Source organism: Bufo bufo, chromosome 2, assembly GCF_905171765.1.
Source record: "Bufo bufo chromosome 2, aBufBuf1.1, whole genome shotgun sequence".
Classification (NCBI taxonomy): Eukaryota; Metazoa; Chordata; class Amphibia; order Anura; family Bufonidae; genus Bufo; species Bufo bufo.
This window is the reverse complement of record NC_053390.1, coordinates 70697613-70722546: the sequence shown is the minus strand read 5'-3', so window position 1 is coordinate 70722546 and position 24934 is coordinate 70697613. Positions and strand designations below refer to the sequence as shown.

The following is a 24934-nucleotide window of genomic DNA, read 5'->3' as shown; positions in this document are numbered from 1 at the left end:
GGGAAGCGTGGTACGTCGAAAGCCCCCGGGTGGGATGGTGGAGAGGCGATGTGGAGATGGGGATGGCCGGGCCCGCGGGGGGCGGCTCTGAGCAGGTCCCCGGACAACCCTCCGTGTCACTCTCTCGACCGGGTCCAGCTGGGTCGACGCTACTGCTGCCTTCCATGCGGTGCTGCCTTCCATGCGGTGCTGTCCTCCGACCCTCCCCCTCTGTTAGCCTCCAGCCGAGGGTACAAGGAACCAAATCCCGGGTGAGGTGCGGTGCCTTGCCCGGGTGAAGGACGATCCGGGTACCGCATGCCGTCAGGCGGTAGGTTTCGAAGCCTCGCTGTCCCTCGCCCGAACCAGGGTGGAGGGCCGAGCGCCTGGACACCAGGGCTCAGCTCACCGAGCTGAGCGAGATGATGGAAATGCACCCAAACAGCCGTTGGAGGGGCAACCACCCGCACGGGGTGTGTGCCAGCCTATCCCAAGCAGCGGGGGCCGGCAGAGATGTGGAACTGCGGCGCACCCGAAAAAAACCCGGTTGACTGTTGGTGGGAAGGTGGATTGGACGGTTGGGAAGAAGGGGTCTCTGCATCCCTTCATCCCGTGCCCCCCGCAGCCGTACTTCTGCATCTCACCGACAAGTGTCTTGCCGGGGTCGGGCTTGGGGCTGGAGAGGAGTCGGAGGAGGTGTCTGTGTTGGGAAGCGTGGTACGTCGAAAGCCCCCGGGTGGGATGGTGGAGAGGCGATGCGGAGATGGGGATGGCCAGGCCCGCGGGGGGCGGCTCTGAGCAGGTCCCCGGACAACCCTCCGTGTCACTCTCTCGACCGGGTCCAGCTGGGTCGACGCTACTGCTGCCTTCCATGCGGTGCTGCCTTCCATGCGGTGCTGTCCTCCGACCCTCCCGGGGCTATGGCTGTCTCAGGGTCGCTTCTCCATCGATCGCCCTGCCGCCCCCCAACCTTCCTGGTGGCGGCGGCGGCGTGGCTGGGGTCGGTCGCAGGGGTGGGTTTTTCCCACGGGGTCGGGGAGGGAGAGCGGGGAAAGCGGTTCCCCCTCTGCTCCGCGTGCCCCAAGCCTTCCCCTTCGTCCCCCCAAGACCAGACCTCGCCAGCCGTGCGAGAACTTCGAACGCACCTTGCGGCCACGGGTTACTCCCGGGGCTACTCCCATCTGAAGGTCGCTTCTCCGTCAATCGCCCCGCCGTCCCCAACCCTTCCCGGTGGTTGTGGCGGCGGCGGCGCGACTGGGGTCTGTCGCAGGGGTGGGTTTTTCCCACGGGGTCGGGGAGAGAGAGCGGGGAAAGCGGTTCCCCCTCTGCTCCGCGCGCCCCACGCCTTCCCCTTCGTCCCCCCAAGGCCAGACCTCGCCAGCCGTGCGAGAACTTTGAACGCACTTTGCGGCCCCGGGTTCTTCCCGGGGCTACTCCCATCTGAAGGTCGCTTCTCCGTCAATCGCCCCGCCGTCCCCAACCCTTCCCGGTGGTTGTGGCGGCGGCGGCGCGACTGGGGTCTGTCGCAGGGGTGGGTTTTTCCCACGGGGTCGGGGAGGGAGAGCGGGGAAAGCGGTTCCCCCTCTGCTCCGCGCGCCCCACGCCTTCCCCTTCGTCCCCCCAAGGCCAGACCTCGCCAGCCGTGCGAGAACTTTGAACGCACTTTGCGGCCCCGGGTTCTTCCCGGGGCTACTCCCATCTGAAGGTCGCTTCTCCATCTATCGCCCCGCCGTCCCCAACCCTTCCCGGTGGTTGTGGCGGCGGTGGCGCGGCTGGGGTTTCGCAGGGGTGGGCTTTTGCCACGGGGTCGGGGAGCAAGAGCGGGAAAGCGGTTCCCCCTCTGCTCCGCGCGCCCAACGCCTTCCCCTTCGTCCTCTTAAAGCCAGACATCGCGAGTTGCGCCCCGGTAGCGCCCGGTGCCCCCCCAGGCTGTCTGTGGCGACACAGGACTGCCTGGCAGTGGGGAGAGCGGGCCGCCGGTGGCGCACTCCCCCTACCCCTTCCCAGAGACTTGCGAGCGGGGAGGGGGTACCGCCAGGTGGGTTTAATGCTCGCCCCTGGATTGAGACTTAAATAGGGGAGGGGGACTTGGTGGAAAACGTCCCCAGGCGTTATGGATGTGAAATCGGATAACAGTCTGACTTTGACCCGCTGCCATTCCTTGATGGCAAGTCCCGGAGACTTGCTGGACGGAAGTTTTTAATGCTCGCCCCGGAGGGGACTTCCATGGAGGAGGGGGACCTGGTGGAAAACGTCCCCTGGAGGGGGCACCGCCGGGTGGGCTTAATGCTCGCCCCGGAGGGGACTTCCATGGAGGAGGGGGACCTGGTGGAAAACGTCCCCTGGAGGGGGCACCGCCGGGTGGGCTTAATGCTCGCCCCGGAGGGGACTTCCATGGAGGAGGGCCGCCGGGTGGGCTTAATGCTCGCCCCGGAGGGGACTTCCATGGAGGAGGGCCGCCGGGTGGGCTTAATGCTCGCCCCGGAGGGGACTTCCATGGAGGAGGGGGACCTGGTGGAAAACGTCCCCTGGAGGGGGCACCGCCGGGTGGGCTTAATGCTCGCCCCGGAGGGGACTTCCATGGAGGAGGGCCGCCGGGTGGGCTTAATGCTCGCCCCGGAGGGGACTTCCATGGAGGAGGGCCGCCGGGTGGGCTTAATGCTCGCCCCGGAGGGGACTTCCATGGAGGAGGGCCGCCGGGTGGGCTTAATGCTCGCCCCGGAGGGGACTTCCATGGAGGAGGGCCGCCGGGTGGGCTTAATGTTCGCCCCGGAGGGGACTTCCATGGAGGAGGGCCGCCGGGTGGGCTTAATGCTCGCCCCGGAGGGGACTTCCATGGAGGAGGGGGACCTGGTGGAAAACGTCCCCTGGAGGGGGCACCGCCGGGTGGGCTTAATGCTCGCCCCGGAGGGGACTTCCATAGAGGAGGGGGACCTGGTGGAAAACGTCCCCTGGAGGGGGCACCGCCGGGTGGGCTTAATGCTCGCCCCGGAGGGGACTTCCATGGAGAAGGGCCGCCGGGTGGGCTTAATGCTCGCCCCGGAGGGGACTTCCATGGAGGAGGGCCGCCGGGTGGGCTTAATGCTCGCCCCGGAGGGGACTTCCATGGAGGAGGGGGACCTGGTGGAAAACGTCCCCTGGAGGGGGCACCGCCGGGTGGGCTTAATGCTCGCCCCGGAGGGGACTTCCATGGAGGAGGGGGACCTGGTGGAAAACGTCCCCTGGAGGGGGCACCGCCGGGTGGGCTTAATGCTCGCCCCGGAGGGGACTTCCATGGAGGAGGGGGACCTGGTGGAAAACGTCCCCTGGAGGGGGCACCGCCGGGTGGGCTTAATGCTCGCCCCGGAGGGGACTTCCATGGAGGAGGGCCGCCGGGTGGGCTTAATGCTCGCCCCGGAGGGGACTTCCATGGAGGAGGGCCACCGGGTGGGCTTAATGCTCGCCCCGGAGGGGACTTCCATGGAGGAGGGCCGCCGGGTGGGCTTAATGCTCGCCCCGGAGGGGACTTCCATGGAGGAGGGCCGCCGGGTGGGCTTAATGCTCGCCCCGGAGGGGACTTCCATGGAGGAGGGCCGCCGGGTGGGCTTAATGCTCGCCCCGGAGGGGACTTCCATGGAGGAGGGCCGCCGGGTGGGCTTAATGCTCGCCCCGGAGGGGACTTCCATGGAGGAGGGGCGCCGGGTGGGCTTAATGCTCGCCCCGGAGGGGACTTCCATGGAGGAGGGGGACCTGGTGGAAAACGTCCCCTGGAGGGGGCACCGCCGGGTGGGCTTCATGCTCGCCCCGGAGGGGACTTCCATGGAGGAGGGGGACCTGGTGGAAAACGTCCCCTGGAGGGGGCACCGCCGGGTGGGCTTAATGCTCGCCCCGGAGGGGACTTCCATGGAGGAGGGCCGCCGGGTGGGCTTAATGCTCGCCCCGGAGGGGACTTCCATGGAGGAGGGCCGCCGGGTGGGCTTAATGCTCGCCCCGGAGGGGACTTCCATGGAGGAGGGGGACCTGGTGGAAAACGTCCCCTGGAGGGGGCACCGCCGGGTGGGCTTAATGCTCGCCCCGGAGGGGACTTCCATGGAGGAGGGCCGCCGGGTGGGCTTAATGCTCGCCCCGGAGGGGACTTTCATGGAGGAGGGCCGCCGGGTGGGCTTAATGCTCGCCCCGGAGGGGACTTCCATGGAGGAGGGGGACCTGGTGGAAAACGTCCCCTGGAGGGGGCACCGCCGGGTGGGCTTAATGCTCGCCCCGGAGGGGACTTCCATGGAGGAGGGGGACCTGGTGGAAAACATCCCCTGGAGGGGGCACCGCCGGGTGGGCTTAATGCTCGCCCCGGAGGGGACTTCCATGGAGGAGGGCCGCCGGGTGGGCTTAATGCTCGCCCCAGAGGGGACTTCCATGGAGGAGGGCCGCCGGGTGGGCTTAATGCTCGCCCCGGAGGGGACTTCCATGGAGGAGGGCCGCCGGGTGGGCTTAATGCTCGCCCCGGAGGGGACTTCCATGGAGGAGGGGGACCTTTGAAATTTCTACCCAGGAAAGGAGCACTGTAGGCGGGTGAGAATGTCTGACTTTGACCCGCTGCCATTCCCGGAGGGAAGGTCCCAGAGACTTGCTTCAGGTCTCCCCTTGTAGCCCTAGACCCCCTCTACGAGCCCTGAGGTCAGGGTTGGGGTTATCCATCATCCCAAAGGCCCTGAGCATGGGCTACTCGGTCACCTCAAATGCTCTGAGCATGGGCTGGTCGTCAACTCAAGTGCTCCAATAGCTAAGTGGGTAAAGGCTCTCTCTTCTATGGTATTTGGGCTGTGCTGACAGCTGTGTTCACGGGTTCAAGTCCTCCCTATGCCCTGTCAGTGCTCAGCAATGTGAGACGTGTTGTTTATACATACTCTTTAGGCCGTGTTTGATGTCTGCATCTTTTTTATTATGCTGGTCCAAGGTCCTGTCTTGGGCTGCCATCACCTGGGCTGCCATCACCCAGGATGCCAGCTCCCCAGCCGTCAGCCCTGGGGCTGCCATCACCCGGGATGCTAGAGCCCAATCCGTCAGCTATGGGGCTGCCATCACCTGGGCTGCCAGCTCCCCAGCCGTCAGCCCTGGGGCTGCCATCACCTGGGATGCTAGAGCCCAAGCCGTCAGCTATGGGGCTGCCATCACCTGGGCTGCCAGCGCCCCAGCCGTCAGCCTTGGGTCTGCCATCACCCGGGATGCTAGAGCCCAATCCGTCAGCTATGGGGCTGCCATCACCTGGGCTGCCAGCTCCCCAGCCGTCAGCCCTGGGGCTGCCATCACCCGGGATGCTAGAGCCCAATCCGTCAGCTATGGGGCTGCCATCACCTGGGCTGCCAGCTCCCCAGCCGTCAGCCCTGGGGCTGCCATCACCTGGGATGCTAGAGCCCAAGCCGTCAGCTATGGGGCTGCCATCACCTGGGCTGCCAGCGCCCCAGCCGTCAGCCCTGGGTCTGCCATCACCCGGGATGCTAGAGCCCAATCCGTCAGCTATGGGGCTGCCATCACCTGGGCTGCCAGCTCCCCAGCCGTCAGCCCTGGGGCTGCCATCACCTGGGATGCTAGAGCCCAATCCGTCAGCTATGGGGCTGCCATCACCTGGGCTGCCAGCACCCCAGCCGTCAGCCCTGGGTCTGCCATCACCCGGGATGCTAGAGCCCAATCCGTCAGCTATGGGGCTGCCATCTCCTGGGCTGCCAGCTCCCCAGCCGTCAGCCCTAGGGGGCTGCCATCACCCGGGATGCTAGAGCACCAACCCGTCAGCTATGGGGCTGCCATCAGCTGGGCTTCCCAGAGCCCCAAGCCGTTAGCCCTGGGGGCCTGCGATCACCCGGGATGCCAGCGCCTAAGCCCCGCCAGCGCCGTGCTCGAGAACCCTAAATTTAAATTCATCCAATATCTGTGGCATTCTGGTCTCCAAATGAAGGTGTTGATTCAAATCCCCTTTCTGACAAAGTGCTTTCTCTCTTAGAAGCTGTCAATTGTATCTGGAAAAACAAAAACAAGCACGCTTCTTGAATCCTGGACAACCGCTTTATAAGCAAGCATCATCGCGACCACGAAGGGACTCGAACCCTCAATCTTCTGATCCGAAGTCAGACGCCTTATCCATTAGGCCAAAAGGTCAAAAGGCAGAATCCATGGCTAAAAATGAAAAGATCCCAGAAATCAACCGATTTACATTGAACTAAAGTCAAAGGAGAAAATTATTTCAATGAATCAGTCAAATATTACCAATTATACACATTCTCTATTGTTTAATCACAGAACAATGTTTCTTAAATGAAATTTAAAATTTTTCGAAAATGTGACGTTGTAGATTTGCTTCCCGAATTTTTTTTAAACGCTCTTGAAGGTGCTGCTGAGTTTGTCAGGATGGCCGAGTGGTCTAAGGCGCCAGACTCAAGAGTTAATCTCTTCCGTGTATGGGGTGTTCTGGTCTCCAAATGGAGGCGTGGGTTCAAATCCCACTTCTGACAGTGGGCTTCTTTTTTTCCTTTCTCCTTAGATGGGTGTCCTGCTTGGCAAAATGAGATTTGGGTTTAAAACACACCCTTGATGGCAAGTTTTTGGCTTTAGCTACCTAAATAATATAACAAATTGGCGTTTCATGGTTAAAAATTTCTGTCAACCTTAAAAGAAGGCAAGAACATTAAAGCCACACACTGTGAAAACTACCAAACAGCTCAAACCCTCAATCGTCTGACCCGAAGGTTTTTGCCAAATACATTAGACCACGAGGTCTAGAAATGTACAATTAGGAGTAAAATTTAGGAACCCTAGCAAAACAGTCCCTTGATTTCAATTCATCACAGATCACTAAATATACACATTCTCCATCTTCTTACAATAACAATGTTTCTTAAGTAAAATCTAAACATTTTGAATAGGGATTTTGTAGATTTTCTTTCCCAAAAATGTCAAACCCTCAGGCAACATCTTAACGCTTTGTCAGGGTGGACAAGTACACTGAGGTCCCAGGCTCAAAAATTTAAATTCATCCAATATCTGTGGCATTCTGGTCTCCAAATGAAGGTGTTGATTCAAATCCCCTTTCTGACAAAGTGCTTTCTCTCTTAGAAGCTGTCAATTGTATCTGGAAAAACAAAAACAAGCACGCTTCTTGAATCCTGGACAACCGCTTTATAAGCAAGCATCATCGCAACCACGAAGGGACTCGAACCCTCAATCTTCTGATCCGAAGTCAGACGCCTTATCCATTAGGCCACGCGGTCAAAAGGCAGAATCCATGGCTAAAAATGAAAAGATCCCAGAAATCAACCGATTTACATTGAACTAAAGTCAAAGGAGAAAATTATTTCAATGAATCAGTCAAATATTACCAATTATACACATTCTCTATTGTTTAATCACAGAACAATGTTTCTTAAATGAAATTTAAAATTTTTCGAAAATGTGACGTTGTAGATTTGCTTCCCGAATTTTTTTTAAACGCTCTTGAAGGTGCTGCTGAGTTTGTCAGGATGGCCGAGTGGTCTAAGGCGCCAGACTCAAGAGTTAATCTCTTCCGTGTATGGGGTGTTCTGGTCTCCAAATGGAGGCGTGGGTTCAAATCCCACTTCTGACAGTGGGCTTCTTTTTTTCCTTTCTCCTTAGATGGGTGTCCTGCTTGGCAAAATGAGATTTGGGTTTAAAACACACCCTTGATGGCAAGTTTTTGGCTTTAGCTACCTAAATAATATAACAAATTGGCGTTTCATGGTTAAAAATTTCTGTCAACCTTAAAAGAAGGCAAGAACATTAAAGCCACGCACTGTGAAAACTACCAAACAGCTCAAACCCTCAATCGTCTGACCCGAAGGTTTTTGCCAAATACATTAGACCACGAGGTCTAGAAATGTACAATTAGGAGTAAAATTTAGGAACCCTAGCAAAACAGTCCCTTGATTTCAATTCATCACAGATCACTAAATATACACATTCTCCATCTTCTTACAATAACAATGTTTCTTAAGTAAAATCTAAACATTTTGAATAGGGATTTTGTAGATTTTCTTTCCCAAAAATGTCAAACCCTCAGGCAACATCTTAACGCTTTGTCAGGGTGGACAAGTACACTGAGGTCCCAGGCTCAAAAATTTAAATTCATCCAATATCTGTGGCATTCTGGTCTCCAAATGAAGGTGTTGATTCAAATCCCCTTTCTGACAAAGTGCTTTCTCTCTTAGAAGCTGTCAATTGTATCTGGAAAAACAAAAACAAGCACGCTTCTCGAATCCTGGACAACCGCTTTATAAGCAAGCATCATCGCGACCACGAAGGGACTCGAACCCTCAATCTTCTGATCCGAAGTCAGACGCCTTATCCATTAGGCCACGCGGTCAAAAGGCAGAATCCATGGCTAAAAATGAAAAGATCCCAGAAATCAACCGATTTACATTGAACTAAAGTCAAAGGAGAAAATTATTTCAATGAATCAGTCAAATATTACCAATTATACACATTCTCTATTGTTTAATCACAGAACAATGTTTCTTAAATGAAATTTAAAATTTTTCGAAAATGTGACGTAGATTTGCTTCCCGAATTTTTTTTAAACGCTCTTGAAGGTGCTGCTGAGTTTGCAAGGATGGCCGAGTGGTCTAAGGCGCCAGACTCAAGAGTTAATCTCTTCCGTGTATGGGGTGTTCTGGTCTCCAAATGGAGGCGTGGGTTCAAATCCCACTTCTGACAGTGTGCTTCTTTTTTTCCTTTCTCCTTAGATGGGTGTCCTGCTTGGCAAAATGAGATTTGGGTTTAAAACACACCCTTGATGGCAAGTTTTTGGCTTTAGCTACCTAAATAATATAACAAATTGGCGTTTCATGGTTAAAAATTTCTGTCAACATTAAAAGAAGGCAAGAACATTAAAGCCACGCACTGTGAAAACTACCAAACAGCTCAAACCCTCAATCGTCTGACCCGAAGGTTTTTGCCAAATACATTAGACCACGAGGTCTAGAAATGTACAATTAGGAGTAAAATTTAGGAACCCTAGCAAAACAGTCCCTTGATTTCAATTCATCACAGATCACTAAATATACACATTCTCCATCTTCTTACAATAACAATGTTTCTTAAGTAAAATCTAAACATTTTGAATAGGGATTTTGTAGATTTTCTTTCCCAAAAATGTCAAACCCTCAGGCAACATCTTAACGCTTTGTCAGGGTGGACAAGTACACTGAGGTCCCAGGCTCAAAAATTTAAATTCATCCAATATCTGTAGCGTTCTGGTCTCCAAATGAAGGTGTTGATTCAAATCCCCTTTCTGACAAAGTGCTTTCTCTCTTAGAAGCTGTCAATTGTATCTGGAAAAACAAAAACAAGCACGCTTCTTGAATCGTGGACAACCGCTTTATAAGCAAGCATCATCGCGACCACGAAGGGACTCGAACCCTCAATCTTCTGATCCGAAGTCAGACGCCTTATCCATTAGGCCACGCGGTCAAAAGGCAGAATCCATGGCTAAAAATGAAAAGATCCCAGAAATCAACCGATTTACATTGAACTAAAGTCAAAGGAGAAAATTATTTCAATGAATCAGTCAAATATTACCAATTATACACATTCTCTATTGTTTAATCACAGAACAATGTTTCTTAAATGAAATTTAAAATTTTTCGAAAATGTGACGTTGTAGATTTGCTTCCCGAATTTTTTTTAAACGCTCTTGAAGGTGCTGCTGAGTTTGTCAGGATGGCCGAGTGGTCTAAGGCGCCAGACTCAAGAGTTAATCTCTTCCGTGTATGGGGTGTTCTGGTCTCCAAATGGAGGCGTGGGTTCAAATCCCACTTCTGACAGTGGGCTTCTTTTTTTCCTTTCTCCTTAGATGGGTGTCCTGCTTGGCAAAATGAGATTTGGGTTTAAAACACACCCTTGATGGCAAGTTTTTGGCTTTAGCTACCTAAATAATATAACAAATTGGCGTTTCATGGTTAAAAATTTCTGTCAACATTAAAAGAAGGCAAGAACATTAAAGCCACACACTGTGAAAACTACCAAACAGCTCAAACCCTCAATCGTCTGACCCGAAGGTTTTTGCCAAATACATTAGACCACGAGGTCTAGAAATGTACAATTAGGAGTAAAATTTAGGAACCCTAGCAAAACAGTCCCTTGATTTCAATTCATCACAGATCACTAAATATACACATTCTCCATCTTCTTACAATAACAATGTTTCTTAAGTAAAATCTAAACATTTTGAATAGGGATTTTGTAGATTTTCTTTCCCAAAAATGTCAAACCCTCAGGCAACATCTTAACGCTTTGTCAGGGTGGACAAGTACACTGAGGTCCCAGGCTCAAAAATTTAAATTCATCCAATATCTGTGGCATTCTGGTCTCCAAATGAAGGTGTTGATTCAAATCCCCTTTCTGACAAAGTGCTTTCTCTCTTAGAAGCTGTCAATTGTATCTGGAAAAACAAAAACAAGCACGCTTCTCGAATCCTGGACAACCGCTTTATAAGCAAGCATCATCGCAACCACGAAGGGACTCGAACCCTCAATCTTCTGATCCGAAGTCAGACGCCTTATCCATTAGGCCACGCGGTCAAAAGGCAGAATCCATGGCTAAAAATGAAAAGATCCCAGAAATCAACCGATTTACATTGAACTAAAGTCAAAGGAGAAAATTATTTCAATGAATCAGTCAAATATTACCAATTATACACATTCTCTATTGTTTAATCACAGAACAATGTTTCTTAAATGAAATTTAAAATTTTTCGAAAATGTGACGTTGTAGATTTGCTTCCCGAATTTTTTTTAAACGCTCTTGAAGGTGCTGCTGTGTTTGTCAGGATGGCCGAGTGGTCTAAGGCGCCAGACTCAAGAGTTAATCTCTTCCGTGTATGGGGTGTTCTGGTCTCCAAATGGAGGCGTGGGTTCAAATCCCACTTCTGACAGTGGGCTTCTTTTTTTCCTTTCTCCTTAGATGGGTGTCCTGCTTGGCAAAATGAGATTTGGGTTTAAAACACACCCTTGATGGCAAGTTTTTGGCTTTAGCTACCTAAATAATATAACAAATTGGCGTTTCATGGTTAAAAATTTCTGTCAACCTTAAAAGAAGGCAAGAACATTAAAGCCACACACTGTGAAAACTACCAAACAGCTCAAACCCTCAATCGTCTGACCCGAAGGTTTTTGCCAAATACATTAGACCACGAGGTCTAGAAATGTACAATTAGGAGTAAAATTTAGGAACCCTAGCAAAACAGTCCCTTGATTTCAATTCATCACAGATCACTAAATATACACATTCTCCATCTTCTTACAATAACAATGTTTCTTAAGTAAAATCTAAACATTTTGAATAGGGATTTTGTAGATTTTCTTTCCCAAAAATGTCAAACCCTCAGGCAACATCTTAACGCTTTGTCAGGGTGGACAAGTACACTGAGGTCCCAGGCTCAAAAATTTAAATTCATCCAATATCTGTGGCATTCTGGTCTCCAAATGAAGGTGTTGATTCAAATCCCCTTTCTGACAAAGTGCTTTCTCTCTTAGAAGCTGTCAATTGTATCTGGAAAAACAAAAACAAGCACGCTTCTTGAATCCTGGACAACCGCTTTATAAGCAAGCATCATCGCGACCACGAAGGGACTCGAACCCTCAATCTTCTGATCCGAAGTCAGACGCCTTATCCATTAGGCCACGCGGTCAAAAGGCAGAATCCATGGCTAAAAATGAAAAGATCCCAGAAATCAACCGATTTACATTGAACTAAAGTCAAAGGAGAAAATTATTTCAATGAATCAGTCAAATATTACCAATTATACACATTCTCTATTGTTTAATCACAGAACAATGTTTCTTAAATGAAATTTAAAATTTTTCGAAAATGTGACGTTGTAGATTTGCTTCCCGAATTTTTTTTAAACGCTCTTGAAGGTGCTGCTGAGTTTGTCAGGATGGCCGAGTGGTCTAAGGCGCCAGACTCAAGAGTTAATCTCTTCCGTGTATGGGGTGTTCTGGTCTCCAAATGGAGGCGTGGGTTCAAATCCCACTTCTGACAGTGGGCTTCTTTTTTTCCTTTCTCCTTAGATGGGTGTCCTGCTTGGCAAAATGAGATTTGGGTTTAAAACACACCCTTGATGGCAAGTTTTTGGCTTTAGCTACCTAAATAATATAACAAATTGGCGTTTCATGGTTAAAAATTTCTGTCAACATTAAAAGAAGGCAAGAACATTAAAGCCACGCACTGTGAAAACTACCAAACAGCTCAAACCCTCAATCGTCTGACCCGAAGGTTTTTGCCAAATACATTAGACCACGAGGTCTAGAAATGTACAATTAGGAGTAAAATTTAGGAACCCTAGCAAAACAGTCCCTTGATTTCAATTCATCACAGATCACTAAATATACACATTCTCCATCTTCTTACAATAACAATGTTTCTTAAGTAAAATCTAAACATTTTGAATAGGGATTTTGTAGATTTTCTTTCCCAAAAATGTCAAACCCTCAGGCAACATCTTAACGCTTTGTCAGGGTGGACAAGTACACTGAGGTCCCAGGCTCAAAAATTTAAATTCATCCAATATCTGTGGCATTCTGGTCTCCAAATGAAGGTGTTGATTCAAATCCCCTTTCTGACAAAGTGCTTTCTCTCTTAGAAGCTGTCAATTGTATCTGGAAAAACAAAAACAAGCACGCTTCTTGAATCCTGGACAACCGCTTTATAAGCAAGCATCATCGCGACCACGAAGGGACTCGAACCCTCAATCTTCTGATCCGAAGTCAGACGCCTTATCCATTAGGCCACGCGGTCAAAAGGCAGAATCCATGGCTAAAAATGAAAAGATCCCAGAAATCAACCGATTTACATTGAACTAAAGTCAAAGGAGAAAATTATTTCAATGAATCAGTCAAATATTACCAATTATACACATTCTCTATTGTTTAATCACAGAACAATGTTTCTTAAATGAAATTTAAAATTTTTCGAAAATGTGACGTTGTAGATTTGCTTCCCAAATTTTTTTTAAACGCTCTTGAAGGTGCTGCTGAGTTTGTCAGGATGGCCGAGTGGTCTAAGGCGCCAGACTCAAGAGTTAATCTCTTCCGTGTATGGGGTGTTCTGGTCTCCAAATGGAGGCGTGGGTTCAAATCCCACTTCTGACAGTGGGCTTCTTTTTTTCCTTTCTCCTTAGATGGGTGTCCTGCTTGGCAAAATGAGATTTGGGTTTAAAACACACCCTTGATGGCAAGTTTTTGGCTTTAGCTACCTAAATAATATAACAAATTGGCGTTTCATGGTTAAAAATTTCTGTCAACATTAAAAGAAGGCAAGAACATTAAAGCCACGCACTGTGAAAACTACCAAACAGCTCAAACCCTCAATCGTCTGACCCGAAGGTTTTTGCCAAATACATTAGACCACGAGGTCTAGAAATGTACAATTAGGAGTAAAATTTAGGAACCCTAGCAAAACAGTCCCTTGATTTCAATTCATCACAGATCACTAAATATACACATTCTCCATCTTCTTACAATAACAATGTTTCTTAAGTAAAATCTAAACATTTTGAATAGGGATTTTGTAGATTTTCTTTCCCAAAAATGTCAAACCCTCAGGCAACATCTTAACGCTTTGTCAGGGTGGACAAGTACACTGAGGTCCCAGGCTCAAAAATTTAAATTCATCCAAGATCTGTGGCATTCTGGTCTCCAAATGAAGGTGTTGATTCAAATCCCCTTTCTGACAAAGTGCTTTCTCTCTTAGAAGCTGTCAATTGTATCTGGAAAAACAAAAACAAGCACGCTTCTTGAATCCTGGACAACCGCTTTATAAGCAAGCATCATCGCGACCACGAAGGGACTCGAACCCTCAATCTTCTGATCCGAAGTCAGACGCCTTATCCATTAGGCCACGCGGTCAAAAGGCAGAATCCATGGCTAAAAATGAAAAGATCCCAGAAATCAACCGATTTACATTGAACTAAAGTCAAAGGAGAAAATTATTTCAATGAATCAGTCAAATATTACCAATTATACACATTCTCTATTGTTTAATCACAGAACAATGTTTCTTAAATGAAATTTAAAATTTTTCGAAAATGTGACGTTGTAGATTTGCTTCCCGAATTTTTTTTAAACGCTCTTGAAGGTGCTGCTGAGTTTGTCAGGATGGCCGAGTGGTCTAAGGCGCCAGACTCAAGAGTTAATCTCTTCCGTGTATGGGGTGTTCTGGTCTCCAAATGGAGGCGTGGGTTCAAATCCCACTTCTGACAGTGGGCTTCTTTTTTTCCTTTCTCCTTAGATGGGTGTCCTGCTTGGCAAAATGAGATTTGGGTTTAAAACACACCCTTGATGGCAAGTTTTTGGCTTTAGCTACCTAAATAATATAACAAATTGGCGTTTCATGGTTAAAAATTTCTGTCAACCTTAAAAGAAGGCAAGAACATTAAAGCCACGCACTGTGAAAACTACCAAACAGCTCAAACCCTCAATCGTCTGACCCGAAGGTTTTTGCCAAATACATTAGACCACGAGGTCTAGAAATGTACAATTAGGAGTAAAATTTAGGAACCCTAGCAAAACAGTCCCTTGATTTCAATTCATCACAGATCACTAAATATACACATTCTCCATCTTCTTACAATAACAATGTTTCTTAAGTAAAATCTAAACATTTTGAATAGGGATTTTGTAGATTTTCTTTCCCAAAAATGTCAAACCCTCAGGCAACATCTTAACGCTTTGTCAGGGTGGACAAGTACACTGAGGTCCCAGGCTCAAAAATTTAAATTCATCCAAGATCTGTGGCATTCTGGTCTCCAAATGAAGGTGTTGATTCAAATCCCCTTTCTGACAAAGTGCTTTCTCTCTTAGAAGCTGTCAATTGTATCTGGAAAAACAAAAACAAGCACGCTTCTCGAATCCTGGACAACCGCTTTATAAGCAAGCATCATCGCGACCACGAAGGGACTCGAACCCTCAATCTTCTGATCCGAAGTCAGACGCCTTATCCATTAGGCCACGCGGTCAAAAGGCAGAATCCATGGCTAAAAATGAAAAGATCCCAGAAATCAACCGATTTACATTGAACTAAAGTCAAAGGAGAAAATTATTTCAATGAATCAGTCAAATATTACCAATTATACACATTCTCTATTGTTTAATCACAGAACAATGTTTCTTAAATGAAATTTAAAATTTTTCGAAAATGTGACGTTGTAGATTTGCTTCCCGAATTTTTTTTAAACGCTCTTGAAGGTGCTGCTGAGTTTGTCAGGATGGCCGAGTGGTCTAAGGCGCCAGACTCAAGAGTTAATCTCTTCCGTGTATGGGGTGTTCTGGTCTCCAAATGGAGGCGTGGGTTCAAATCCCACTTCTGACAGTGGGCTTCTTTTTTTCCTTTCTCCTTAGATGGGTGTCCTGCTTGGCAAAATGAGATTTGGGTTTAAAACACACCCTTGATGGCAAGTTTTTGGCTTTAGCTACCTAAATAATATAACAAATTGGCGTTTCATGGTTAAAAATTTCTGTCAACATTAAAAGAAGGCAAGAACATTAATGCCACGCACTGTGAAAACTACCAAACAGCTCAAACCCTCAATCGTCTGACCCGAAGGTTTTTGCCAAATACATTAGACCACGAGGTCTAGAAATGTACAATTAGGAGTAAAATTTAGGAACCCTAGCAAAACAGTCCCTTGATTTCAATTCATCACAGATCACTAAATATACACATTCTCCATCTTCTTACAATAACAATGTTTCTTAAGTAAAATCTAAACATTTTGAATAGGGATTTTGTAGATTTTCTTTCCCAAAAATGTCAAACCCTCAGGCAACATCTTAACGCTTTGTCAGGGTGGACAAGTACACTGAGGTCCCAGGCTCAAAAATTTAAATTCATCCAATATCTGTGGCATTCTGGTCTCCAAATAAAGGTGTTGATTCAAATCCCCTTTCTGACAAAGTGCTTTCTCTCTTAGAAGCTGTCAATTGTATCTGGAAAAACAAAAACAAGCACGCTTCTCGAATCCTGGACAACCGCTTTATAAGCAAGCATCATCGCAACCACGAAGGGACTCGAACCCTCAATCTTCTGATCCGAAGTCAGACGCCTTATCCATTAGGCCACGCGGTCAAAAGGCAGAATCCATGGCTAAAAATGAAAAGATCCCAGAAATCAACCGATTTACATTGAACTAAAGTCAAAGGAGAAAATTATTTCAATGAATCAGTCAAATATTACCAATTATACACATTCTCTATTGTTTAATCACAGAACAATGTTTCTTAAATGAAATTTAAAATTTTTCGAAAATGTGACGTTGTAGATTTGCTTCCCGAATTTTTTTTAAACGCTCTTGAAGGTGCTGGTGAGTTTGTCAGGATGGCCGAGTGGTCTAAGGCGCCAGACTCAAGAGTTAATCTCTTCCGTGTATGGGGTGTTCTGGTCTCCAAATGGAGGCGTGGGTTCAAATCCCACTTCTGACAGTGGGCTTCTTTTTTTCCTTTCTCCTTAGATGGGTGTCCTGCTTGGCAAAATGAGATTTGGGTTTAAAACACACCCTTGATGGCAAGTTTTTGGCTTTAGCTACCTAAATAATATAACAAATTGGCGTTTCATGGTTAAAAATTTCTGTCAACCTTAAAAGAAGGCAAGAACATTAAAGCCACACACTGTGAAAACTACCAAACAGCTCAAACCCTCAATCGTCTGACCCGAAGGTTTTTGCCAAATACATTAGACCACGAGGTCTAGAAATGTACAATTAGGAGTAAAATTTAGGAACCCTAGCAAAACAGTCCCTTGATTTCAATTCATCACAGATCACTAAATATACACATTCTCCATCTTCTTACAATAACAATGTTTCTTAAGTAAAATCTAAACATTTTGAATAGGGATTTTGTAGATTTTCTTTCCCAAAAATGTCAAACCCTCAGGCAACATCTTAACGCTTTGTCAGGGTGGACAAGTACACTGAGGTCCCAGGCTCAAAAATTTTAATTCATCCAATATCTGTGGCATTCTGGTCTCCAAATGAAGGTGTTGATTCAAATCCCCTTTCTGACAAAGTGCTTTCTCTCTTAGAAGCTGTCAATTGTATCTGGAAAAACAAAAACAAGCACGCTTCTTGAATCCTGGACAACCGCTTTATAAGCAAGCATCATCGCGACCACGAAGGGACTCGAACCCTCAATCTTCTGATCCGAAGTCAGACGCCTTATCCATTAGGCCACGCGGTCAAAAGGCAGAATCCATGGCTAAAAATGAAAAGATCCCAGAAATCAACCGATTTACATTGAACTAAAGTCAAAGGAGAAAATTATTTCAATGAATCAGTCAAATATTACCAATTATACACATTCTCTATTGTTTAATCACAGAACAATGTTTCTTAAATGAAATTTAAAATTTTTCGAAAATGTGACGTTGTAGATTTGCTTCCCGAATTTTTTTTAAACGCTCTTGAAGGTGCTGCTGAGTTTGTCAGGATGGCCGAGTGGTCTAAGGCGCCAGACTCAAGAGTTAATCTTTTCCGTGTATGGGGTGTTCTGGTCTCCAAATGGAGGCGTGGGTTCAAATCCCACTTCTGACAGTGGGCTTCTTTTTTTCCTTTCTCCTTAGATGGGTGTCCTGCTTGGCAAAATGAGATTTGGGTTTAAAACACACCCTTGATGGCAAGTTTTTGGCTTTAGCTACCTAAATAATATAACAAATTGGCGTTTCATGGTTAAAAATTTCTGTCAACCTTAAAAGAAGGCAAGAACATTAAAGCCACGCACTGTGAAAACTACCAAACAGCTCAAACCCTCAATCGTCTGACCCGAAGGTTTTTGCCAAATACATTAGACCACGAGGTCTAGAAATGTACAATTAGGAGTAAAATTTAGGAACCCTAGCAAAACAGTCCCTTGATTTCAATTCATCACAGATCACTAAATATACACATTCTCCATCTTCTTACAATAACAATGTTTCTTAAGTAAAATCTAAACATTTTGAATAGGGATTTTGTAGATTTTCTTTCCCAAAAATGTCAAACCCTCAGGCAACATCTTAACGCTTTGTCAGGGTGGACAAGTACACTGAGGTCCCAGGCTCAAAAATTTAAATTCATCCAATATCTGTGGCGTTCTGGTCTCCAAATGAAGGTGTTGATTCAAATCCCCTTTCTGACAAAGTGCTTTCTCTCTTAGAAGCTGTCAATTGTATCTGGAAAAACAAAAACAAGCACGCTTCTTGAATCCTGGACAACCGCTTTATAAGCAAGCATCATCGCGACCACGAAGGGACTCGAACCCTCAATCTTCTGATCCGAAGTCAGACGCCTTATCCATTAGGCCACGCGGTCAAAAGGCAGAATCCATGGCTAAAAATGAAAAGATCCCAGAAATCAACCGATTTACATTGAACTAAAGTCAAAGGAGAAAATTATTTCAATGAATCAGTCAAATATTACCAATTATACACATTCTCTATTGTTTAATCACAGAACAATGTTTCTTAAATGAAATTTAAAATTTTTCGAAAATGTGACGTTGTAGATTTGCTTCCCGAATTTTTTTTAAACGCTCTTGAAGGTGCTGCTGAGTTTGTCAGGATGGCCGAGTGGTCTAAGGCGCCAGACTCAAGAGTTAATCTCTTCCGTGTATGGGGTGTTCTGGTCTCCAAATGGAGGCGTGGGTTCAAATCCCACTTCTGACAGTGTGCTTCTTTTTTTCCTTTCTCCTTAGATGGGTGTCCTGCTTGGCAAAATGAGATTTGGGTTTAAAACACACCCTTGATGGCAAGTTTTTGGCTTTAGCTACCTAAATAATATAACAAATTGGCGTTTCATGGTTAAAAATTTCTGTCAACATTAAAAGAAGGCAAGAACATTAATGCCACGCACTGTGAAAACTACCAAACAGCTCAAACCCTCAATCGTCTGACCCGAAGGTTTTTGCCAAATACATTAGACCACGAGGTCTAGAAATGTACAATTAGGAGTAAAATTTAGGAACCCTAGCAAAACAGTCTCTTGATTTCAATTCATCACAGATCACTAAATATACACATTCTCCCTCTTCTTACAATGACAATGTTTCTTAAGTAAAATCTAAACATTTTGAATAGGGATTTTGTAGATTTTCTTTCCCAAAAATGTCAAACCCTCAGGCAACATCTTAACGCTTTGTCAGGGTGGACAAGTACACTGAGGTCCCAGGCTCAAAAATTTAAATTCATCCAAGATCTGTGGCGTTCTGGTCTCCAAATGAAGGTGTTGATTCAAATCCCCTTTCTGACAAAGTGCTTTCTCTCTTAGAAGCTGTCAATTGTATCTGGAAAAACAAAAACAAGCACGCTTCTCGAATCCTGGACAACCGCTTTATAAGCAAGCATCATCGCAACCACGAAGGGACTCGAACCCTCAATCTTCTGATCCGAAGTCAGACGCCTTATCCATTAGGCCACGCGGTCAAAAGGCAGAATCCATGGCTAAAAATGAAAAGATCCCAGAAATCAACCGATTTACATTGAACTAAAGTCAAAGGAGAAAATTATTTCAATGAATCAGTCAAATATTACCAATTATACACATTCTCTATTGTTTAATCACAGAACAATGTTTCTTAAATGAAATTTAAAATTTTTCGAAAATGTGACGTTGTAGATTTGCTTCCCGAATTTTTTTTAAACGCTCTTGAAGGTGCTGCTGAGTTTGTCAGGATGGCCGAGTGGTCTAAGGCGCCAGACTCAAGAGTTAATCTCTTCCGTGTATGGGGTGTTCTGGTCTCCAAATGGAGGCGTGGGTTCAAATCCCACTTCTGACAGTGGGCTTCTTTTTTTCCTTTCTCCTTAGATGGGTGTCCTGCTTGGCAAAATGAGATTTGGGTTTAAAACACACCCTTGATGGCAAGTTTTTGGCTTTAGCTACCTAAATAATATAACAAATTGGCGTTTCATGGTTAAAAATTTCTGTCAACCTTAAAAGAAGGCAAGAACATTAAAGCCACACACTGTGAAAACTACCAAACAGCTCAAACCCTCAATCGTCTGACCCGAAGGTTTTTGCCAAATACATTAGACCACGAGGTCTAGAAATGTACAATTAGGAGTAAAATTTAGGAACCCTAGCAAAACAGTCCCTTGATTTCAATTCATCACAGATCACTAAATATACACATTCTCCATCTTCTTACAATAACAATGTTTCTTAAGTAAAATCTAAACATTTTGAATAGGGATTTTGTAGATTTTCTTTCCCAAAAATGTCAAACCCTCAGGCAACATCTTAACGCTTTGTCAGGGTGGACAAGTACACTGAGGTCCCAGGCTCAAAAATTTAAATTCATCCAATATCTGTGGCATTCTGGTCTCCAAATGAAGGTGTTGATTCAAATCCCCTTTCTGACAAAGTGCTTTCTCTCTTAGAAGCTGTCAATTGTATCTGGAAAAACAAAAACAAGCACGCTTCTTGAATCCTGGACAACCGCTTTATAAGCAAGCATCATCGCGACCACGAAGGGACTCGAACCCTCAATCTTCTGATCCGAAGTCAGACGCCTTATCCATTAGGCCACGCGGTCAAAAGGCAGAATCCATGGCTAAAAATGAAAAGATCCCAGAAATCAACCGATTTACATTGAACTAAAGTCAAAGGAGAAAATTATTTCAATGAATCAGTCAAATATTACCAATTATACACATTCTCTATTGTTTAATCACAGAACAATGTTTCTTAAATGAAATTTTAAATTTTTCGAAAATGTGACGTTGTAGATTTGCTTCCCGAATTTTTTTTAAACGCTCTTGAAGGTGCTGCTGAGTTTGTCAGGATGGCCGAGTGGTCTAAGGCGCCAGACTCAAGAGTTAATCTCTTCCGTGTATGGGGTGTTCTGGTCTCCAAATGGAGGCGTGGGTTCAAATCCCACTTCTGACAGTGGGCTTCTTTTTTTCCTTTCTCCTTAGATGGGTGTCCTGCTTGGCAAAATGAGATTTGGGTTTAAAACACACCCTTGATGGCAAGTTTTTGGCTTTAGCTACCTAAATAATATAACAAATTGGCGTTTCATGGTTAAAAATTTCTGTCAACCTTAAAAGAAGGCAAGAACATTAAAGCCACGCACTGTGAAAACTACCAAACAGCTCAAACCCTCAATCGTCTGACCCGAAGGTTTTTGCCAAATACATTAGACCACGAGGTCTAGAAATGTACAATTAGGAGTAAAATTTAGGAACCCTAGCAAAACAGTCCCTTGATTTCAATTCATCACAGATCACTAAATATACACATTCTCCATCTTCTTACAATAACAATGTTTCTTAAGTAAAATCTAAACATTTTGAATAGGGATTTTGTAGATTTTCTTTCCCAAAAATGTCAAACCCTCAGGCAACATCTTAACGCTTTGTCAGGGTGGACAAGTACACTGAGGTCCCAGGCTCAAAAATTTAAATTCATCCAATATCTGTGGCATTCTGGTCTCCAAATAAAGGTGTTGATTCAAATCCCCTTTCTGACAAAGTGCTTTCTCTCTTAGAAGCTGTCAATTGTATCTGGAAAAACAAAAACAAGCACGCTTCTCGAATCCTGGACAACCGCTTTATAAGCAAGCATCATCGCGACCACGAAGGGACTCGAACCCTCAATCTTCTGATCCGAAGTCAGACGCCTTATCCATTAGGCCACGCGGTCAAAAGGCAGAATCCATGGCTAAAAATGAAAAGATCCCAGAAATCAACCGATTTACATTGAACTAAAGTCAAAGGAGAAAATTATTTCAATGAATCAGTCAAATATTACCAATTATACACATTCTCTATTGTTTAATCACAGAACAATGTTTCTTAAATGAAATTTAAAATTTTTCGAAAATGTGACGTTGTAGATTTGCTTCCCGAATTTTTTTTAAACGCTCTTGAAGGTGCTGCTGTGTTTGTCAGGATGGCCGAGTGGTCTAAGGCGCCAGACTCAAGAGTTTATCTCTTCCGTGTATGGGGTGTTCTGGTCTCCAAATGGAGGCGTGGGTTCAAATCCCACTTCTGACAGTGTGCTTCTTCTTTTCCTTTCTCCTTAGATGGGTGTCCTGCTTGGCAAAATGAGATTTGGGTTTAAAACACACCCTTGATGGCAAGTTTTTGGCTTTAGCTACCTAAATAATATAACAAATTGGCGTTTCATGGTTAAAAATTTCTGTCAACATTAAAAGAAGGCAAGAACATTAATGCCACGCACTGTGAAAACTACCAAACAGCTCAAACCCTCAATCGTCTGACCCGAAGGTTTTTGCCAAATACATTAGACCACGAGGTCTAGAAATGTACAATTAGGAGTAAAATTTAGGAACCCTAGCAAAACAGTCCCTTGATTTCAATTCATCACAGATCACTAAATATACACATTCTCCATCTTCTTACAATAACAATGTTTCTTAAGTAAAATCTAAACATTTTGAATAGGGATTTTGTAGATTTTCTTTCCCAAAAATGTCAAACCCTCAGGCAACATCTTAACGCTTTGTCAGGGTGGACAAGTACACTGAGGTCCCAGGCTCAAAAATTTAAATTCATCCAATATCTGTGGCATTCTGGTCTCCAAATAAAGGTGTTGATTCAAATCCCCTTTCTGACAAAGTGCTTTCTCTCTTAGAAGCTGTCAATTGTATCTGGAAAAACAAAAACAAGCATGCTTCTTGAATCCTGGACAACCGCTTTATAAGCAAGCATCATCGCGACCACGAAGGGACTCGAACCCTCAATCTTCTGATCCGAAGTCAGACGCCTTATCCATTAGGCCACGCGGTCAAAAGGCAGAATCCATGGCTAAAAATGAAAAGATCCCAGAAATCAACCGATTTACATTGAACTAAAGTCAAAGGAGAAAATTATTTCAATGAATCAGTCAAATATTACCAATTATACACATTCTCTATTGTTTAATCACAGAACAATGTTTCTTAAATGAAATTTAAAATTTTTCGAAAATGTGACGTTGTAGATTTGCTTCCCGAATTTTTTTTAAACGCTCTTGAAGGTGCTGCTGAGTTTGTCAGGATGGCCGAGTGGTCTAAGGCGCCAGACTCAAGAGTTAATCTCTTCCGTGTATGGGGTGTTCTGGTCTCCAAATGGAGGCGTGGGTTCAAATCCCACTTCTGACAGTGGGCTTCTTTTTTTCCTTTCTCCTTAGATGGGTGTCCTGCTTGGCAAAATGAGATTTGGGTTTAAAACACACCCTTGATGGCAAGTTTTTGGCTTTAGCTACCTAAATAATATAACAAATTGGCGTTTCATGGTTAAAAATTTCTGTCAACATTAAAAGAAGGCAAGAACATTAAAGCCACGCACTGTGAAAACTACCAAACAGCTCAAACCCTCAATCGTCTGACCCGAAGGTTTTTGCCAAATACATTAGACCACGAGGTCTAGAAATGTACAATTAGGAGTAAAATTTAGGAACCCTAGCAAAACAGTCTCTTGATTTCAATTCATCACAGATCACTAAATATACACATTCTCCCTCTTCTTACAATGACAATGTTTCTTAAGTAAAATCTAAACATTTTGAATAGGGATTTTGTAGATTTTCTTTCCCAAAAATGTCAAACCCTCAGGCAACATCTTAACGCTTTGTCAGGGTGGACAAGTACACTGAGGTCCCAGGCTCAAAAATTTAAATTCATCCAAGATCTGTGGCGTTCTGGTCTCCAAATGAAGGTGTTGATTCAAATCCCCTTTCTGACAAAGTGCTTTCTCTCTTAGAAGCTGTCAATTGTATCTGGAAAAACAAAAACAAGCACGCTTCTCGAATCCTGGACAACCGCTTTATAAGCAAGCATCATCGCAACCACGAAGGGACTCGAACCCTCAATCTTCTGATCCGAAGTCAGACGCCTTATCCATTAGGCCACGCGGTCAAAAGGCAGAATCCATGGCTAAAAATGAAAAGATCCCAGAAATCAACCGATTTACATTGAACTAAAGTCAAAGGAGAAAATTATTTCAATGAATCAGTCAAATATTACCAATTATACACATTCTCTATTGTTTAATCACAGAACAATGTTTCTTAAATGAAATTTAAAATTTTTCGAAAATGTGACGTTGTAGATTTGCTTCCCGAATTTTTTTTAAACGCTCTTGAAGGTGCTGCTGAGTTTGTCAGGATGGCCGAGTGGTCTAAGGCGCCAGACTCAAGAGTTAATCTCTTCCGTGTATGGGGTGTTCTGGTCTCCAAATGGAGGCGTGGGTTCAAATCCCACTTCTGACAGTGTGCTTCTTTTTTTCCTTTCTCCTTAGATGGGTGTCCTGCTTGGCAAAATGAGATTTGGGTTTAAAACACACCCTTGACGGCAAGTTTTTGGCTTTAGCTACCTAAATAATATAACAAATTGGCGTTTCATGGTTAAAAATTTCTGTCAACCTTAAAAGAAGGCAAGAACATTAAAGCCACGCACTGTGAAAACTACCAAACAGCTCAAACCCTCAATCGTCTGACCCGAAGGTTTTTGCCAAATACATTAGACCACGAGGTCTAGAAATGTACAATTAGGAGTAAAATTTAGGAACCCTAGCAAAACAGTCCCTTGATTTCAATTCATCACAGATCACTAAATATACACATTCTCCCTCTTCTTACAATAACAATGTTTCTTAAGTAAAATCTAAACATTTTGAATAGGGATTTTGTAGATTTTCTTTCCCAAAAATGTCAAACCCTCAGGCAACATCTTAACGCTTTGTCAGGGTGGACAAGTACACTGAGGTCCCAGGCTCAAAAATTTAAATTCATCCAATATCTGTGGCATTCTGGTCTCCAAATGAAGGTGTTGATTCAAATCCCCTTTCTGACAAAGTGCTTTCTCTCTTAGAAGCTGTCAATTGTATCTGGAAAAACAAAAACAAGCACGCTTCTTGAATCCTGGACAACCGCTTTATAAGCAAGCATCATCGCGACCACGAAGGGACTCGAACCCTCAATCTTCTGATCCGAAGTCAGACGCCT

General features: G+C 45.4%; 33 non-coding genes across 33 annotated transcripts; 17 read left to right on the top strand and 16 right to left on the bottom strand.

The window, feature by feature from the left end:
- The first annotated feature begins 6348 nt into the window (after positions 1 to 6348).
- Positions 6349 to 6458, top strand: TRNAL-CAA. Its single transcript has 2 exons — positions 6349 to 6386; positions 6413 to 6458. It is a non-coding gene; the product is annotated as a tRNA-Leu (tRNA).
- A 683-nt stretch (positions 6459 to 7141) lies between these two features.
- Positions 7142 to 7214, bottom strand: TRNAR-UCG. The gene has a single exon. It is a non-coding gene; the product is annotated as a tRNA-Arg (tRNA).
- Positions 7215 to 7457: 243 nt separating this feature from the next.
- Positions 7458 to 7567, top strand: TRNAL-CAA. Its single transcript has 2 exons — positions 7458 to 7495; positions 7522 to 7567. It is a non-coding gene; the product is annotated as a tRNA-Leu (tRNA).
- A 683-nt stretch (positions 7568 to 8250) lies between these two features.
- TRNAR-UCG lies at positions 8251 to 8323 on the bottom strand. Its single transcript has one exon. It is a non-coding gene; the product is annotated as a tRNA-Arg (tRNA).
- A 240-nt stretch (positions 8324 to 8563) lies between these two features.
- On the top strand, positions 8564 to 8673 carry TRNAL-CAA. The gene is made up of 2 exons: positions 8564 to 8601; positions 8628 to 8673. It is a non-coding gene; the product is annotated as a tRNA-Leu (tRNA).
- Positions 8674 to 9356: 683 nt separating this feature from the next.
- On the bottom strand, positions 9357 to 9429 carry TRNAR-UCG. Its single transcript has one exon. It is a non-coding gene; the product is annotated as a tRNA-Arg (tRNA).
- Positions 9430 to 9672: 243 nt separating this feature from the next.
- On the top strand, positions 9673 to 9782 carry TRNAL-CAA. The gene is made up of 2 exons: positions 9673 to 9710; positions 9737 to 9782. It is a non-coding gene; the product is annotated as a tRNA-Leu (tRNA).
- A 683-nt stretch (positions 9783 to 10465) lies between these two features.
- Positions 10466 to 10538, bottom strand: TRNAR-UCG. Its single transcript has one exon. It is a non-coding gene; the product is annotated as a tRNA-Arg (tRNA).
- Positions 10539 to 10781: 243 nt separating this feature from the next.
- TRNAL-CAA lies at positions 10782 to 10891 on the top strand. The gene is made up of 2 exons: positions 10782 to 10819; positions 10846 to 10891. It is a non-coding gene; the product is annotated as a tRNA-Leu (tRNA).
- A 683-nt stretch (positions 10892 to 11574) lies between these two features.
- On the bottom strand, positions 11575 to 11647 carry TRNAR-UCG. Its single transcript has one exon. It is a non-coding gene; the product is annotated as a tRNA-Arg (tRNA).
- A 243-nt stretch (positions 11648 to 11890) lies between these two features.
- On the top strand, positions 11891 to 12000 carry TRNAL-CAA. The gene is made up of 2 exons: positions 11891 to 11928; positions 11955 to 12000. It is a non-coding gene; the product is annotated as a tRNA-Leu (tRNA).
- A 683-nt stretch (positions 12001 to 12683) lies between these two features.
- TRNAR-UCG lies at positions 12684 to 12756 on the bottom strand. Its single transcript has one exon. It is a non-coding gene; the product is annotated as a tRNA-Arg (tRNA).
- Positions 12757 to 12999: 243 nt separating this feature from the next.
- TRNAL-CAA lies at positions 13000 to 13109 on the top strand. The gene is made up of 2 exons: positions 13000 to 13037; positions 13064 to 13109. It is a non-coding gene; the product is annotated as a tRNA-Leu (tRNA).
- Positions 13110 to 13792: 683 nt separating this feature from the next.
- TRNAR-UCG lies at positions 13793 to 13865 on the bottom strand. Its single transcript has one exon. It is a non-coding gene; the product is annotated as a tRNA-Arg (tRNA).
- Positions 13866 to 14108: 243 nt separating this feature from the next.
- TRNAL-CAA lies at positions 14109 to 14218 on the top strand. Its single transcript has 2 exons — positions 14109 to 14146; positions 14173 to 14218. It is a non-coding gene; the product is annotated as a tRNA-Leu (tRNA).
- A 683-nt stretch (positions 14219 to 14901) lies between these two features.
- Positions 14902 to 14974, bottom strand: TRNAR-UCG. Its single transcript has one exon. It is a non-coding gene; the product is annotated as a tRNA-Arg (tRNA).
- Positions 14975 to 15217: 243 nt separating this feature from the next.
- Positions 15218 to 15327, top strand: TRNAL-CAA. Its single transcript has 2 exons — positions 15218 to 15255; positions 15282 to 15327. It is a non-coding gene; the product is annotated as a tRNA-Leu (tRNA).
- Positions 15328 to 16010: 683 nt separating this feature from the next.
- On the bottom strand, positions 16011 to 16083 carry TRNAR-UCG. Its single transcript has one exon. It is a non-coding gene; the product is annotated as a tRNA-Arg (tRNA).
- Positions 16084 to 16326: 243 nt separating this feature from the next.
- Positions 16327 to 16436, top strand: TRNAL-CAA. Its single transcript has 2 exons — positions 16327 to 16364; positions 16391 to 16436. It is a non-coding gene; the product is annotated as a tRNA-Leu (tRNA).
- A 683-nt stretch (positions 16437 to 17119) lies between these two features.
- On the bottom strand, positions 17120 to 17192 carry TRNAR-UCG. Its single transcript has one exon. It is a non-coding gene; the product is annotated as a tRNA-Arg (tRNA).
- Positions 17193 to 17435: 243 nt separating this feature from the next.
- TRNAL-CAA lies at positions 17436 to 17545 on the top strand. Its single transcript has 2 exons — positions 17436 to 17473; positions 17500 to 17545. It is a non-coding gene; the product is annotated as a tRNA-Leu (tRNA).
- A 683-nt stretch (positions 17546 to 18228) lies between these two features.
- Positions 18229 to 18301, bottom strand: TRNAR-UCG. Its single transcript has one exon. It is a non-coding gene; the product is annotated as a tRNA-Arg (tRNA).
- A 243-nt stretch (positions 18302 to 18544) lies between these two features.
- TRNAL-CAA lies at positions 18545 to 18654 on the top strand. The gene is made up of 2 exons: positions 18545 to 18582; positions 18609 to 18654. It is a non-coding gene; the product is annotated as a tRNA-Leu (tRNA).
- Positions 18655 to 19337: 683 nt separating this feature from the next.
- TRNAR-UCG lies at positions 19338 to 19410 on the bottom strand. The gene has a single exon. It is a non-coding gene; the product is annotated as a tRNA-Arg (tRNA).
- A 243-nt stretch (positions 19411 to 19653) lies between these two features.
- On the top strand, positions 19654 to 19763 carry TRNAL-CAA. Its single transcript has 2 exons — positions 19654 to 19691; positions 19718 to 19763. It is a non-coding gene; the product is annotated as a tRNA-Leu (tRNA).
- A 683-nt stretch (positions 19764 to 20446) lies between these two features.
- Positions 20447 to 20519, bottom strand: TRNAR-UCG. The gene has a single exon. It is a non-coding gene; the product is annotated as a tRNA-Arg (tRNA).
- A 243-nt stretch (positions 20520 to 20762) lies between these two features.
- On the top strand, positions 20763 to 20872 carry TRNAL-CAA. Its single transcript has 2 exons — positions 20763 to 20800; positions 20827 to 20872. It is a non-coding gene; the product is annotated as a tRNA-Leu (tRNA).
- Positions 20873 to 21555: 683 nt separating this feature from the next.
- Positions 21556 to 21628, bottom strand: TRNAR-UCG. Its single transcript has one exon. It is a non-coding gene; the product is annotated as a tRNA-Arg (tRNA).
- A 243-nt stretch (positions 21629 to 21871) lies between these two features.
- Positions 21872 to 21981, top strand: TRNAL-CAA. Its single transcript has 2 exons — positions 21872 to 21909; positions 21936 to 21981. It is a non-coding gene; the product is annotated as a tRNA-Leu (tRNA).
- A 683-nt stretch (positions 21982 to 22664) lies between these two features.
- On the bottom strand, positions 22665 to 22737 carry TRNAR-UCG. The gene has a single exon. It is a non-coding gene; the product is annotated as a tRNA-Arg (tRNA).
- Positions 22738 to 22980: 243 nt separating this feature from the next.
- On the top strand, positions 22981 to 23090 carry TRNAL-CAA. Its single transcript has 2 exons — positions 22981 to 23018; positions 23045 to 23090. It is a non-coding gene; the product is annotated as a tRNA-Leu (tRNA).
- Positions 23091 to 23773: 683 nt separating this feature from the next.
- On the bottom strand, positions 23774 to 23846 carry TRNAR-UCG. Its single transcript has one exon. It is a non-coding gene; the product is annotated as a tRNA-Arg (tRNA).
- Positions 23847 to 24089: 243 nt separating this feature from the next.
- TRNAL-CAA lies at positions 24090 to 24199 on the top strand. Its single transcript has 2 exons — positions 24090 to 24127; positions 24154 to 24199. It is a non-coding gene; the product is annotated as a tRNA-Leu (tRNA).
- Positions 24200 to 24934: the final 735 nt, after the last annotated feature.